Source organism: Macrotis lagotis, chromosome 1 (assembly GCF_037893015.1).
Source record: "Macrotis lagotis isolate mMagLag1 chromosome 1, bilby.v1.9.chrom.fasta, whole genome shotgun sequence".
In the NCBI taxonomy this organism is placed as follows: domain Eukaryota; kingdom Metazoa; phylum Chordata; class Mammalia; order Peramelemorphia; family Peramelidae; genus Macrotis; species Macrotis lagotis.
In genome coordinates this window covers 891,090,079-891,103,463 of record NC_133658.1, presented here as the reverse complement: position 1 = coordinate 891,103,463, position 13,385 = coordinate 891,090,079, and the positions used below count along the sequence as shown (strand labels likewise).

The 13,385-nt window shown below is 36.8% G+C and overlaps 1 protein-coding gene across 1 annotated transcript in view; it reads left to right on the top strand.

The window, feature by feature from the left end:
• Positions 1-12,897, top strand: part of AJAP1 (adherens junctions associated protein 1) — a 276,110-nt gene extending 263,213 nt beyond the window's left edge. The window contains exon 6 of the mRNA XM_074192296.1: positions 11,821-12,897. The gene's annotated coding sequence lies outside the window, so the exon portion shown is untranslated. The remainder of the gene's footprint in view (positions 1-11,820) is intronic.
• The last annotated feature ends 488 nt before the right edge of the window (positions 12,898-13,385 follow it).

The window sequence follows — 13,385 nt, the reverse complement described above, 5'->3', positions numbered from 1 at the left end:
AATAATTTCCAAAATCAAGATGACCATGGTATCATTTTACTTTGGTAGACTACATGAGGAGTTATTTTTAAAGTGTTTTACAAATTATGTGTCAGTTTTTTTTTTCCATCAGGTTGTCTGACTGCTACAGAGTGCAAATGGGAAATTTTAGCTCACAGAGATATATATTGTTAAAGAGAGAGAGAGAGAGAGAGACAGAGAGAGGGAGAGAGAGACAGAGACAGCAGAGAGATACAGAGACACAGAGAGAGTCAGAGAGAGAGAGAGAGAGCGAGAGAGAAAGAGAGAGAGAGAGAGAGAGAGAGAGAGAAAGAGAGAGAGAGAGAGAGAGCACTATGGGAGGTTTACAGAATTGTAGTTTCAGAGGCAGAAATAACCCTAAGGGCTATTAAATTCATCATCCTTATTTTATAACTAAGGAAGGAGAAGAAAACAGAGGATACTTACTCCTCCTGGGCCTCATTTTCCTGCTCTGTAAAATGATCCAGCTGGACCTGATAGCCTTTGAAATCCTTTCTAGTTTTAGATATATGATTAAAAAGATATTAAATTATAAAAGAGTTGTAATCTCTACTGATAGAGCATATACTTATACAAAAAGGAATTACTGAGTACCTGAAGGTAGATTTGAACTTAGCTCTTTAACTTGATGCTCCAAATCCAGTGCTCTCTCCAATATACCATGCTACCTTTTTTCCCATTTCCTTGATAACAGTCATTCACACCCAAAACTTATCCACAAGAGGTTTAACATTAAAAAAAAATATTTTGCTAATATTTAAGAGTTCTTGTGGCATGGTCTTTAAAGTGATGTATGTCATAGCTAAAGAGAAAGGGGAAATGATCTTCTTACATTTAAACCATTAATTCCCAAGAATAAATGATATAATGTTTCCAGTTCCAAAATTGCAAGCCTCATTTGTACCTAATGGTAGGACTGAGCTTCAGGCATTTTCACATACTGAACACTAGACTCAACATGAGGGAATTGTGCTTAAAGATAGTCATTCACTTTCACCATAGTCTAATCATAAACCCATCCTATATAGTTGCAGATGCATTTTCTATTGTTTGTAAGTCAGCTTAGATAAGTTTAGCAAGCATCCTTACTAGATTAAACACAGGAACATATAGTATCATAATGATCATTGAAAACAGTTTTTTTAATACAGCATTTGTGTATGTGTCTTTATATATCTGTATGACTTCTTATAGCAATAATAAAAATGATGATTATGGCAATGCTATTATTACTACTGCTACAACTGCTATTATGACTATCACTACTACTACTACTACTACTACTACTATTACTACTACTACTACTATTACTACTACTACTACTACTACTACCACCACTAGATTTTATGTAGCACTTTAAAGTTTTATGTAGCACTTTTAAAGTTTTTGAACCAATTATCTTCTTTGATTCTCACAACAATCCTAGGAGGTAGGTGTTAACATTATTTCAAATTTGCAGCTCAGAAAAATGAAACAGAGAGAAAAATGAGGCAGACCTTGCCTAGGGTCACACATCTCATAAGTGTCTGAACTGAGATCTTCCTGAATGGAGGATGAGTGCATTATCCTATGTAGTTGCCTCTTATACTTTAATATTTTTGTAATATCATGCCTTTTGTTCCTTGTATTGAAAATGTGATCCTGGGTGGCTAGGTGGCATAGTGAATGAAGCACCGGCCCTGGAGTCAGGAGTACCTGGGTTCAAATCCAGTCTCAGACACTTAATAATGACCTAGCTGTGTGGCCTTGGGCAAGCCACTTAACCACATTTGCCTTGCAAAAACCTAAAAAAGAAATGTGATCCTGAGAAGCAATAAGCTTCATTAGACAGCCAAAGGGCTTGTGATTCACATACACATATTCACATACACATACCAGAGTAGAAAACTATAGATGTGAGACTGAATCTGGGATTGAAGAACCTGATGAGTTCAAATCTTGCTTTGATTTTTGTTAACTGCGTAACCTCAGATTAGTCACTAACTTTCCTCTGTCTCATTTCCCTCATCTTTAAAATGAACCACTTGGATGCAATGACTTTTGAGGTCCTTTCTAGTTTTAGATCTATAGTGAGAGATACGAAATTATAAATTTGTAATATTCTCTAGTGAAAGAGTGAACACTTATACAAAGTCAGTGAGAGAAGTTTGAATTACTGAAGAGGTATTGTCCTAAGCTTTTAAGATTATTTATTTAGTGGTTTCCTATATATTTGTTACACACATGTGCATGCATGCATGCCCATAAACATTAGCCTATGAGGAAAGATTATCCTTTTCTTGATCCAGGGACATTTGTAGAACAATGTCTTATATTGTCAACAGTTCCTCTACTCCAAGGCTTCCAAAATTCTCCACATTTTCTTTCTGAAATTCTGGAATATGGAAAGATTATTTGTTTAAGATGATAATTCATTAGCAGAATGGGTCAAATTTGAGAAATTATGAGAATGTGGAATTTATGGCACCTAATATGAGTTAAGAGAGGAGACGAAGACACTTTAGTTTCTGAAGGCAACCTACAGAGTTGAAAATGTGTAGTAACTTTGCCCCCAATAACTATAAACTCTCCCTTTTAAAATCTCAGAGGGAGAGTTCTTCTCAATATCCATTCATAATGAGAGAGAGAAAATTTCTCATTCCTTCCCAGAATCAGAGGAGGACAGCCAAACGGTAAATAATGATTGAGTTCATGCTATTTGAGATCTGCTTAAAAGAACTAGGGAATTCTAATCTAGAAAAGGATAGGTGACACAGAATGGCTGTCTTTTAAATGTTTGAAGTACAGTCCTAAGCAGGATAAGATAAACTCATTCCATTTGACCACAGATTCCAGGACTAGGAGCAATGGATTGAAATCAAAATGGAACCTATTTATGCTGGGGGAAAGGCAGAAATGCAAGGAAGGGAGACTTCTACAAAATAATAACTGTGCAATAGTGAAATAGATCATTTATGAATTTAGCAAGTTTTTCCTACTCACAAGTGGAATCCTTTAAGTGCAGATCAGATAAATATTTCTCAGATATAATCAAAAGGATGTTCTACTTGGATACCGATTGAATACTAATCCTGGGTCCTTAACCCTTTTGGTGTTACATGGTTCATTTGGCAGTCTGATGAAGTTCATGGGCCTCTTCATGGAATCAAGGTTTTTTTTTTGTTTGTTTGTTTCAATAATTAATGATGATGATGATGGTAATTGGCATTTATAAAATATCTTAAAGATTTCAAACTACTCTACAAATGCTATCTCATCTATGTATTTATTTGCATTTATAATTGCAGGAAATGCTAAATTTCAGTTGGAGTTTAGTTTACATGAATAAGTAAACCTCCTCTTTAAATTCCCCAACCCTTTGAAATTTATCCACAGATTCCCAGGTATGGAAACAAGAAGTGGATGCTATTGAGATCCTTTTAACTGGGGCTAGAATTATTAGAAGGACCCAGAAACAAACTGGTCTGCATCAGACAAAAAATGAATTTTCCCTTAATGGGAAGCAAAAGTGCATTGCAATAGATATTCAATTTCAGTTGATTGGAACTAAATGATCCCTATGGCCTCTTCCCACCCACAGATGTTCTGTCTATGGAGAACATCACTCTGAGAGTTTACAAAATCTTAATTTCAGGTTAAGTTCGTAAATACGTCATAGTAGTTGAATAAAGTGACCTCAGAGACCATTGAGTCCAACTCGATCAATTCATCTTTCTAAAATTCCTAAAAAGAAGTCATCAAGTATTTGGTTGAAAATTCTCCAGTGAGGCAGAACTCACTACCTTCTCTCAGGGCAGCCCATTTGATTTTTGTTCATCTCTACTTGCTAGAATGATGCTCCTATTATTCATTTTCTTCAAGCATGGCTAGGCATTATTTCTGTAGTTTACTATTTTGTCTGTTATCATCTTGCATTAAGTGCTGGGAATAATGTATGGGCTGTTTATATATACCACTAGATCTATTCAATGAGTCCAATCCATTGGGTGGATCTCTGCTAGAAAATTTGCAAAAGAAATGGATAAAAGAACCTCCTTTGTTATTAAAGGACCTCATGTGGTATTGTGTTCTCTATTGGAGGGTTTACCTTATTGATAGGATTAGAGACTTATAGAAATGCCTGTTTTAGATATAAAAAACATTCTGAGTGAGGTCTGGTGTTTAAATGATTTGTCTGTTAGGGAGAAACTTCAATAGAAACAGAAGACCTCTAAATCCCCCAATCTGGAGATCTTTTCTCTAGACCCTGAAAGCATTATGCTGAACAAGAGCTATAATCTATTACTGGGTTTAAAAAAAAAAAGAAAGAAAAGAAAAGCAGAGCAGTTCAATTCTGTAATACTTTCATTTTCTGTTCTTTTTTATGGATACAAATCAGGGAGATCTCTGCAAACAGCCTTGTTAGTCCTTGATAAATGCTTAAAGATTCAGTTGGTGTATTTCTGACATACGGTTTATCATTTATTGGAATGAGAGAATCTGAATGCTGTGTGTGTGGTCCCTCATTCCTCTGAATGAAGTCTGGGCATGAGCATTAATGGAAGACTTGAAGAGAGACTGCTCAGATTTACTAGGATACTTATTGTCCCTTAAATAAATAGCAATTAATACTCAAACATTTAATTAGGGTTTAAGAGCTGAAGGAGATATTTATTTCTCCCATTGCCATTAAGCCTCCATAAATGCATTTTTAATGATGATTTAACAGTTTGTGATGACACCATTTCCTTGGTATGATCCTGTCTGAATCACAGACATGCTTGGAAATACTTAGAAATACTATGCCCCACCTGTCTTTCACCATTGTACCTTGTGTGACAGTTGGAGATAACTTTGATTTACACTCAGACTAGGGTTTTTGGTAGATATTAGCTTTGGTTACTGGCAATGGGTATCCTGCCAAAAGTGATCTTGAATGATCACCAGGAGCAGGTGGGTGAGGGGATGAAATTATTTCAATTGTTAGTCTACCTATGATTGATTCTTTTGTTAATTTTTTTTAAAAATTTAAATCAATGGGGTGAAGTGGCTTGCCCAAAGTCACACAGCTAGGCAATTATTAAGTGTCTGAGACCAGATTTGAACTCAGGTACTCCTGACTCCAGGGCCAGTACTCTACCCACTGTGTACCCTAGCTGCACTTGAGTGATTCTTTAGAGACAGCTAGTGACACAGTGCTTAGAGTGCTAGACCTAGAGTCAGAAAGACCTGAATTCAAATTTAGCCTCAGACATCTATTAACAGTGTCATTATGGGCAGGTAACATAACCTTGGTTGCCTTAGTTTCTTCATCTTTAAAAGAAGTGGAAAGGAAAATGACGAACTACGTCAATATTTTTGGCAAGAAAACCTCAAATGGGGTCACAAAGGGTCAGGTATAACTTAAAGGACTCAGCAACAAATATAAAGTCTCAGCTCAGTTTTACACTGGTTTCCAGAAACTGTTTAAACTTCAGCTCTCCTTCCTCAGCCCATTCAGTGACAAGTCTGAAGATGAAAAATCTAGAATCACAGAACCAGAAGTCCAAGGAACCCTGAGCCCATTTCATCCAATTCTGTCATTTTACAGGAGAGGAAACTGAAGTTCAAAGAAATTAAGTGATTTTTTTCTAACATCACATAGGATAAATAGAGTGACCAGTCTTGCTGTATCACAGAGAATTGTCCAAGTAGGAAAGAGAAGATCCAGGATGCCCAACAAGATATGCTGACATTGTGTTATCTACCTCATAGGGATGGTGTGAAAGTCAAATTAAGGATTATTGATTTGGTTGATTTGCTTTGGTTTAGATCTGTGACTCTATCAAAATAGAAAATTTTAGTCTAGAAACTTCCTTTGCTAATGCAGACAAGTTACTCTTCTCTGACTTTGATATGCCTAGGGCAACTAGTCAATACTGCCAGAGACAAAATTTATAACCAGGTTTTCTTAACTCTGAAGCTAAATAGCACCATAGGGCCTTTGTCTACTGGGCAGCAGCTATATGGTACTGTGAATGAAGTGCTATGTCTTGAGTCAGGAAAACCAGAGTTCAAATCTAGTTGCTGTCATTTATTAGCTATATTGCTCTGGGCAAATCACTTGACCTCAGTTTTCTTATCTGTAAAAAGGACATCATAACAACAACTTTCTCCCAAAGTCAGAGTAAGGACTAGGTGAGATAATATTCAAATCACATTGTCTTACACACAAAGTACTTAAAAATATTTACTCCTCAGGGGAGCTAGGTGGTGCAGTAGATAGAGCACTGGCCCTGAAGTCAGCAGGGTCGGAGTTCAGCTTTGGTCTCAGACCCTTGCTACTTACTAGTTGTGTGTCCTTGGGCAAGTCAATTTACCCTGTTGAGATATATATATATATATATATATATATATATATATATATATATATATATATATATGTGTGTGTGTGTGTGTGTGTGTGTATTTACATATATATTCCTTTCATTCTCTCTTCCTCCCTTTTTCCTTCCTTCCCTTACTCTATCTTTTCTCTTTCCCTCTTTCTCCTTTACTTCCCTCCTTCCCTTCTCTTGCTACTTCTTTTCTATGTCTCATCTCCCTCTGTCTGTCTGTCTGCCTCTGTCTCTGTGTGTGTCACTCTCTCTGTCTCTCTCTGCTTCTCAATATTTGTTTAGCTCTCCCTCACACCCTGTCTGTCTCTGTCTCTCTGTCCTTCTATCTCTCTGTCTCTGTTCTGTCTGTCTACCTGTCTGTCTCTCTGTCTCTCTCCATTGAAAGAACTCTGTCTCCTATAGAAGGTGCCAAGTGTTCTATCACTTGTTTTTTGTTTTTTTCCAGGCTTAAGAATTTAAATGGAGTTGTAGTCATTCTTTTTTTTTTTTTTAGGTTTTTGCAAGGCAAATGGAGTTAAGTGGCTTGCCCAAGGCCACACAGCTAGGTAATTATTAAATGTCTGAGACAGGATTTGAACCCAGGTACTCCTGACTCAAGGGCTGGTGCTTTATCCACTAGGTGTGCCACCTAGCTGCCCCTTGCAATCATTCTTTAAGGATGAACATAAGATCCCAGATTTTAAACTACAGTTTAGCTTGGAGGTTGTCTGGTTTGACCTCCTTTAAGAAAATAGAAAACAGATCCCTATAGAGGTGAACTATTTAAATTGGTCAAAGGCAACCTTGATGTTAACTAACAGAGCTGAGTTTTGAAAATAAGTCCTCTGATTCTAAATTCAGAATGTTTTCCATCACTGCCTCCCCACCCAATTTTACGAATGCAGAAGTTAAGGACCAGTATTTGGGACTAAATTGCTAGAGTTATAGAGGTACAAGGTGTCAGGGCTCAGAATAGGCATATCCGTTCTGAATCCAGATCAGAATTTTTCCTCATTATGACCTGAGATAGTTGGAGTGCAAGAGCTATATTCCAGCTCAGTGGTTTCCTGTCTCTGTTTCCTATCAGTTTTACAAATGATGAATGATTGACATGTGAGATGTATTCAATAATGAAATATAATGATGGAGAAGGGAAGCATATGGGGGGGTTAGGAAGTACAATGAGTTAAATGGAGTTCATTTTCAGTTATTTGTATATTACTGGTATCTCTGAATTTCCATAGAAATAGGGAGATTGAGAATGGTGGTTTAACCTCTTTTGCCACTGCAAGGGTTATATTTCTTAGGTTTCAGAACTGAAGGGGCCTTACAATGTCGAGAAGTACAAAAGCAACAACAGTGGCAGCAAAAACAAAAATAAAGTTTCAGATCCAGATTTCAGAATAAAGAATATTTGGCCTGGAAGGGACCTTTAAACACAACATATCAGAGTAAGAAGAAAGCTTAGAGCCTAGATTACCAGAGCTAAGAGGCATCTTACAACATCATACTTCAGAGCTGGAATCAACCTTGGAGCATCAGTCCAGGACCTCAACATTTGATCACTTAGTAGTTCTGTGACCTTGGACAAATCACTTAACACTGCTCAACTCACATCCAGAGTCATCTCCAGGCATCCTGATTCATATCTGGGCACTGGACCCAGATGTTTCTGGAAGAGAAAGTGAGACTGGTGACTTAGCACAGTCTCCCCTTGTTCAAATCCAATTCATGTGCTTGTCATGACATCACCTCCCTGATGGCATGATCTTTTTTGAGAATTAAGGACAAACATGAAATATCACCAAACTTTGGAGCACAGAATGTCACAGTTTAGGCTATCTTAGAAGATAGGTTATCAGAAGGGAATAATTTATATGACATTTGCTCTATGTCAACCTCTATATTCATAGTTTTATAAATATCATTTCATTTGATCCATACAACAACCCTGTAAGTAAGTATTGTTTTTAATCCCTATTTTATCTTTAAAGAAACTGAGAGAAACACATGAAGTGACTTGCCTGGAGTAATATAGCTAGTAAGTATCTTAGGTTGGATTTGAACTTGGATGTTTCTGTCTAAAGTTCTTCAAAAGTCTATTCATGTGTATTTAGTTGCCTCAACTGGAAGGGAACAGAAAAAGGTAGAAAAACATTGAGTTTTCAGGCAGAGACAATAGAACACAGAATATCAGAGTTGATATAGATCTTAGAGGTCATTTAAGCCAATTTCTTCATTTTGGATGATGTACAATTAAAAAACCTATGGAAAGGATGAGATGTCCAAAATTTTATAGTTAATGGCCAAACTAGGACTTGAACTCAAGTCTACCAACTCCCAATCTTCTTTTTTTTTTCCTTTAAATTTATGCAATTGGGTGGACTTATTCACAGAAATTTTATCAAGCACAGGATACAGGACTGGATAGGAGTGGGCAGCTCAGCCCTCCAATGAGAGCTTAAGTTAAGTCCCTGCCCTTTGGTGTCTCTATCACCTCACTTTTTAATGCAGCAGGAAACATGTATGATGGTAATCCTGACCCTTAACATTTTAACTCTTCACCACCAACACACACACACACACACACACACACACACACACACACACACACGCAAAATCTTTTTTATGCCTGGTTGTAGTTGGCACCTACACACAAATTAAAGATTGTCCAGAGACTTTTCAGAGTTGACGGTGTTTGTGGATAGGTTTCCATAAGACCAAATGGGCAAAACATGAGATAGTCAAGAATAAACATTAAGCCAGTACATTTTAACTTTAAATTGACAATAGGGGTGGCTAGGTGGCATAGTGGATAAAGCACCGGCCCTAGAGTCAGGCATACCTGGGTTCAAATCTGGTCTCAGACACAATAATTATCTAGCTGTGTGGCCTTGGGCAAGCCACTTAACCCCATTTGCCTTGCAAAAACTTAAAAAATAATAAATAAATTGACAAGAGATGGGGATCAGAAATAAATACTTTTTTAGGGACAGAAGACAAAAAAAGGAGACCTTGTGATGCAAATCAGTCAGTTTGCTCATAGAAGTTCTTTGGTTGCAATGGTTAGAACCTGTGAGATCAAAGAAAACTTCATGTTAGAAATGGCAATTAAAGATCTCCTTACATGCTAAGCATATATTAATCCAGGAACTTTAGCAGCAATGGCTATTCTAACTCATTCTTTCCATCTCACTCAGAATCTAATCATGTCTTCTCCATACACTACTATGAAAAAAATCTAATCTCAAGTCATTGTGATATTACAGTGGAAGTTACCTAGATTTTACCCCAATAAATCCTTTGAGTTACAGATGAGAATCTATTAAGACATAGGCTTCAATTTGAATTTAAAAGAGAGTAACCCTTAGGCTATTCAACCCCAACTGACTTACTTTCCTTCATTTGTGAATTAATGTGATTTTCTTCCTATATTCCTTATTTTATTACTAAAGTAGTAGATGTTTTAACATCACTTTCTTCTTTAGTCTGTCTTTATGAGTAGGCAGATGAAAACACTTCAATGAAGAGAAATTGCATTGTAAAAAGAAAAAAGAAAGGAAGGAAGGGAGGAGGGCAGGAGGGAGAGAGAGAGAGAGAGAGAGAGAGAGAGAGAGAGAGAGAGAGAGAGAGAGAGAAAAGAAAGAAAGAGAGAAAGAAAGAAAGAAAAGGAAAGAATAAAGAATGAATCCTTAGGGATAGTAATGTAATCTTATCACCACTGAGGGGGAGAAAAAGGACCATGTAGCTTTGGCCTGGATAACTTTTGAGGATCTAGCGTATTTCACCTAATTTAATACTTACTGGTTCTACTACAAGTGAAAAATATTCAAGAAATATGGTTGTTTTCCTTTGCTGTCCTACTAGGTCAGGTTCCCTCAACTTTCTACTCCTTTGGGCCTCTAGATCCAATAGCTTTCGTCTCCTCCTCCTTTTCCTATGGCAATATTCTTGAGCATATAAGTTGGATATGGTTTTCCAGGCCTTAAAAAAGTATCTGTGGTTGCCAACTGACCTGACCCAGAACTATTTGGGATTCCAATGATCTTCTCTTTAGCAAGATCACTTCTCAGAGAGATACAGGAGATGAGTTTTCTAATGTAAGTCATTAATCTTTCCCAAGTCCTAGGCTTCAGGAAGGCCACAGCTGACTGGATGGTAAAAATGGACTCAGTTTCCAATCAGATATTCAGAGACTCTAGAAGTTGTCTGCCCTTCACAGGAGATGGTGAACAGGAGACGGAAAAGTGGATTAATATTTTAAGAGGGCTATTTATACAACAGGCAAATAGCATGGAATTTACATTGTATACAATAATTAATGAAATTATATGGGAAATAGTTCTGGATACTCTTTCAGATATAAATTCAAATCATCGATGCTGAAGTCAAAATTTCTTCCTGAGCTTGAGTTAATATTATTAGCATATACTGAGATTAAGGCTCTTTGCCCCTTGAGCAGCTAACCATTCACATTTTTTTTTAAAGAACTAGTCTATTTTTGAGAATTTGGAGTTAAGTCACAAAAGACCGTGGAAAAGTAGGAAGAAAACTTTGGGGCTTTAAATGTGGAAAGTGAGGCTGAGATAACAGATAGGTCCAGAAACATATAGAAATGAAACAATTCAATTCAGCAAAAATAAGCATATAATATAAGCAAATCAACATTCAAGCTGCTGGCAAAACAGAGAAAAAAATTGGTTTGTTCTTGTCCTTCAATTAAAAGAAAACCAAAATGATAGTACTGTGATAGAGACAAATTTTAGTGTCTGACTGTGGCTGATCAGACCAATCCAAGCTCAGAATGCACTACCACAGGTTGGGCAGACATAGTCCATGTGAAAACTTGGGGTATTTACTCCAAACTTGTCCTTTGAGCTGCTTCGATTCTGCCTTGCTCACAGATCACAGCACCCTCTCTGATGAGTGCATACACACCTGGGCAGTCCTGTGCCAGTATCTCCCATGCTGCACAGTCAATTTTAAGAGAGATCATCAGGGTATTGCTTCTTCTGACACCCTTGTGAATGCTTGCCCTGTATGAGTTTTCAATATTACAGTCTTTTGGGCAAATGTTCATCTAAGCATTCTAACATGTCCAACAATAGGAATTTCTTCCCTCAGACTACTTAATATTATATTGGAATGGGAATGAGGGAGATACAGCATATTCACAGATTAACAGATAATGTATAGACATACTAAATAAAATGAAATTAAATACTAATAATAGACACAAAAAAAGAAAAGTCCTATGTAAATGATGGCATCTGAAAGAATTAAGAGTACAGTAAAAAACTCCTTGAGGGAAAGAATTGCTTTTTTTCCTATGTTGCTTACTACCTCAGTATCCTTTAATGTCTTAATGCTGATTGAAATGAATTTAATTTCAAGGACTTAAACAGACTAAATTGACCATTCATCTGCTGCCATTTAATCTCTGTGTTATTTTCTTTCCATTCAGGATTCCGTTGGTGAACCTGTAAAAAAACAAAACAAAAAATTTAAAAAAAAATCAAAAAAACAAAAAAAATTTCAAAAATCAACAAAAAAAAGTCCCAAGACTAAAAAACAGGGGAGAGTGTCCCCAAACTCACCTTTTCTGTTTGCCAGTGGAGAACTCATGGAGCAGAACTCTATAGGCCAAATATATTTTTATAAAAAAGAAAAAAATGAACGTGCCTATAGGCAACCTTCATTATCCCCAATGAATTTTTTTTGGTGGGGAAGAAGAGAAAAGTTTCCAGAAATAAAAGGGGAAAAATTGATTCTCTGAAGACATAAGGAGGAAAAGGAGACCAAGTGCAAAGGACAAGATGGACCGCCTGGAGATGTGGATTTGGACAATGATTCTGAACCTGTGCCAATAACACCAATACGTGCCATGTACTGAGATGAAAGATTTTGTTTCAAACATGAAGCTAAGTTAAATACACATAGAAATATTACAGAAAACAGGGTTGGGGATTTCTCTTCTGAGACAGTCAATATTTCTGGTTAATATACATATATAAATATATAAATACATACACAAACACACACAAAGACACCTTTTTGTACTGTAGCAATTTTTGAAGCTCTTAAATGTTCCTTTTTAAAAGAAAAATGTGTCATGGGTTACAGAATCTGATTTATTTAACATGCTTAGTATGGACTAAATAAACTGGTGTTTTTTACTTCGGCAACTTGCCTCTCCAACATATATCTATATACATATATATTCACACAAACATATATATATATACATATATAATATGACCATTTAGAAACATTTCCACTAGTGAGCAGTATTCTATCTCCATCAACCCCAGGGGACAGCCTTAGTCAACACTCTGGAGCACTCATTGTAAATGTGTTCACTTACCAGTGGCCTCTATCTAATGTTTCTACTTTAGGTCAGAAGGAGAGTGTCCTGGTTTGATTTTTGTTATTGTAGTTATTTGGTTTGAACCATTTGGTTGCTTAAAGATACTACCTAAGAGCCAGAGACATTGTTATTGGTGACTGGCTCTTCTTGAAGAGGACGGTGTGTAGGATAATGGTGGAGGGTGTGGTGTATGTGCCATGGATCCTTGGAGCCCATGAGTGTGGTATAAAGATAGAATGAAGAGTGAGTCTCAAAATTAAAAACATTTATACATGTATATCTGTGTGTATGCATGTATGTGTGTCTAGAGATATTCCAAACTGAATGGGTCAGCTTCAGGAGGTGGTGCATTCCCAATTGGAGGTCTTCAAAGAAAGGCTGAAAGACAGGTATGCTGAGGAAATGCTTTTTCAAATGTCTAGATGGCTGCCAATGTCTGTTTTAACTACAAAATTGTTACTGTGTGCATCTGTGTGTGTATGTTTGTGTATGTGCGTATGAATGTCCATGAAGTACTCAGAAAAGTTGTTCACTTCATTCTCTCTGGAAATGACAACAATTTCATTGTGACTTGATCTAGGAAGTTCACACTTAAGTAGTGAATGGGCATATCCAACCTGCCTAGAAGCCCCCTCACGTGTTCCCCTAAATTAGACTTATAC